Source organism: Sinocyclocheilus anshuiensis, unplaced genomic scaffold (genome assembly GCF_001515605.1).
Source record: "Sinocyclocheilus anshuiensis isolate Anshui unplaced genomic scaffold, SAMN03320099.WGS_v1.1 scaffold2073, whole genome shotgun sequence".
Taxonomy (NCBI): domain Eukaryota; kingdom Metazoa; phylum Chordata; class Actinopteri; order Cypriniformes; family Cyprinidae; genus Sinocyclocheilus; species Sinocyclocheilus anshuiensis.
In genome coordinates, this window is record NW_015551110.1 from 205,635 (window position 1) to 209,107 (window position 3,473).

Sequence of the window (3,473 nt, forward strand, 5' to 3'; positions counted from 1 at the left end):
TTCCCTACAAACAAGTAAACGCAAAGTTCCTTCGGTGAAGACAACGGTTTTGTGAGCAAACTTATTAGGTCAAAAGTTTTGCAAAAAAAAAAAAATCATATTACGATGCAAGATTCTGCCTTAAATCATTCAACAAGCCATTGCTGGACTCAACGCAACCTTTCGACCTGCAGTTCTAACCACAGAGCTCTAAAAGTCCAGAATGAACAATCACTGCGGATCGTATCACGTAACAGATGTACTGGTGTTTTCAGGCTGTGGTGTCCTCAACAGTTCACTCTCGTCCTCTCCACTCCTCCACCCTGAGTAAACCCTTCAAAACTGCAGCTACGTGAAATTCTGGCTTCTCTGCATTTTTCATGCAAGGCCACGAGCGTCAGACTGGCGGTTGCTAAATGACAATCTCAGTGTCCCTCAGTCAGTAAACCAGTTTAGCATTGCTTTCATTATCAGGTGGGCTTTACCGTCTAGTTCAGGGGTGCTCAAACCTGTTCCTGGAGATATGACTTCTGCTTGAGATTAGTCTCAACCTTGTCTGATATTTTCGACCTTGATGAGCAGGTTCAGGTGTGTTTCCCTAGAGCTGGAACTGAACTCTGCAGGAAAGTAGATCTGCAGGACTGCAGGATACGGTAATGATGAATAAATGCAAGCCTTGTACAACCACTGGTTAAGCTCCAAAGTTTGGTTGCCAGTAATCTTACTTATTTACAGTTGATCACCTGCAAAGCTAAAGGGGTGGTCATTTTTCATTCCATTGACTTCCATTTATACACAATCTCATGCCAAGTTTCCCATTCAACTTTATATGAAAGTTGGGCAAACTAAGACCTGCAAATTAATATGATATATATGGACGCGTGACCAATAGAAGATCGATACATCATATTGTGACACCTTTGCTCAATTAAAAGAACCCAACCTTCAAATACAGGAAATTGGAGTAGTGCTTTTAAATTTATATTTATTCTATCATTCTTAAGGTGCAGTTTTATTAGTGAAATGTGGTGAAATTTTGTGGCCAAAAAAGGTCAATGTTCCATTGTCAATTGTATAGTGATGCATGAAGCTCCACTTACAACAAGAGTCACTTTCAAACCAAGCAGATTTCTATTGGTTAATGCGACGAATTTGCATGACCAACTTGAACAATTTTTGACAAGCTTAAAATAGAACATAAATTGTGTATAATCAACAATCGCACCTTAATTCTAACTAATCAATCAATATCTGGGTTTAAAAAAGATCCATACCCATAAACCTATCAACTTGACTGATTACATTCTTTACAGGGTTTTTTAAGTTTTAAACTAAAATATATGACACTAAACTTCACCAGCTTGTTTGTACACAAATTGGTCTGAACAGAAAATCATATGGCTGTTAGTGACCAAATGAGTCACAAAATATACAAAAGCCTCAATCAGAGAGTGACTCACTCAAACTATTCACGCTACGCCGGGAAGATTATCTACTTCCTACTGATCTCAGGCCTGCGAATTTGACGCCCTATTCGCGTTTGGTGTGAACGCAGCATTATGGTACAGTACTTTAATTTCGTAATTTAAAACCACAATATTAAAAAGTCTTAAGAGAATTAACATAATCAATTACACTGACATAACCAAATCATAACCCATTACTTTGCCAATATTAACAACCCGGACGAGCCCCCGATTTTGACTTTTCCGAATCTAGTCTAGGGCTGAAAGGTGGGGTTTATAGTTTTTCAGAAATGAGTTTCTGCACTGGTTTGGAAAACTAAAGCAGAGATTAGGAGGCACGGGGGGCTGACGCTTGGGTCTCGCACGGCCATGTTTGGGTACAAGCCACATGCTGTTTGCAGAGGAAACACACACACACACGCACACACACATCTCAAAGAAACAATGGCTTGGTGGTGGATTAGAGGTGAAACACAGGCTGAAACAACACTCACAGTAGCCAGATGGACACAACACCTCTGAGCTGAGCTTCCCGCTCTTCCTGTTAGCGTGCTAGCTGTGGAAAATAGCACACACACTCCTATACAGTCCCAGCGCTTGTCATGAGGCACATTCATTTCAACAAACATGCTTACAGCACAGAAGTGAGTGAATCTCTCATTCACCTTTTAAAATCATCACCTGGTAGCCTGTGTGTTGCCTGCAGAGAGCATTCTATAAATAACTTTAGTTTCTTTCATTGTGGCTTCAACACAATATGCATTTGCTGTAGAATTTATCTGTATTCTAGTCTACTCTAACAAAAACAAAGAAAATCAGTTTCGGCAGGTATATACAGTACATTTGAAATTTACAGTCTTTCTTTTCCACGAAAATTAAGCTAAAATATTGATGACTCATGTTAAACAACAGATTTTGTCCAATCAGGTGCTAAAAAGAGAATGCCCCTCCCCCAATACCATCTTCAACTGACTAGAAAGCAGCGAATCATGGCTGTGATGTAACCAAAGCCTATTAATTACTAAAAAAAATAAAAAAATAAAAAAATCAGGGATGGGCTGTTTGATATGTCCCAATTTCCTGTTTGAAAAAAGTATCAAACTCTACCCATATCCATCTCGTATGTTGTTCTAATTATAGAGCAGGCAGTGGCAGAGCAGACGCATCTGAAAGCACCTTTCACCCACAAGCGTGTTCAGAGTCCAGCAAGAAAACTCCAGGAATGTGAGTCTGTCTGTAGCCATAGAGATTTCAACACACTCCAGACGGAGCTGGCACACACACACACACACACACACACACACGATGGCACACAAGCAACACACACTTACTTAGGAAAACAATCTGTGTTAGACATCTATAAGATTTGGACCCACCTCAGAGATGAGTGTTGACTCTTGTTAGAAATACTATAGTTGTAAGTCAATAATTTAGTCTAATATTTTACTATTATTCTACATATTATTTTAGCAATAATATGCAAGTGCTATGACAAGTCTCGTTTAGCGTAGCAAGGTTTAAATATATATAGAGGCCTTTTTTTTAAGAAAACAAGCAGTTAAAGGGTCAAGTCAACAAATAGATCAAATAGAATTAGAATAGAGAGTGCTAGAGTTAGAGGGTCAAATAAAGATGGAAGAGATGTGTTTTTAGCCATTTCTTGAAGATGGTTAAGGACTCAGCTGCTCGGATTGAGTTGGGCAGGTCATTCCACCAGGAGTGAACAGTAAATGTAATATATATGTAATATATATAATATATATTTATCAAAATTACAGTAAAAACAACGACATTGTGAAATATTATTACAATTTAAAATAACTGTTTTCTATTTAAAGATATGTTAAAGGGGTCATATGATGCGATTTAAATTTGTCCTTTCTCTTTGGAGTGTTACAAGCTCTTGGTGCATAAAGAAGATCTGTAAAGTTGCAAAGACTAAAGTCTCAAATCCAAAGAGATATTCTTTATAAAAGTTAAGAGTCAACCACGCCTACCTAAAACAGCTCGTTCTAACACGCCCCCACA

At 38.4% G+C, this 3,473-nt stretch overlaps 1 protein-coding gene across 1 annotated transcript in view; it reads right to left on the reverse strand.

Moving 5' to 3' along the window:
- The window catches only part of LOC107662944 (WW domain-containing transcription regulator protein 1-like), a 60,173-nt gene that overhangs the window by 26,290 nt on the left and 30,410 nt on the right, over positions 1 to 3,473 (reverse strand). The gene's annotated exons all lie outside the window — the stretch shown is intronic.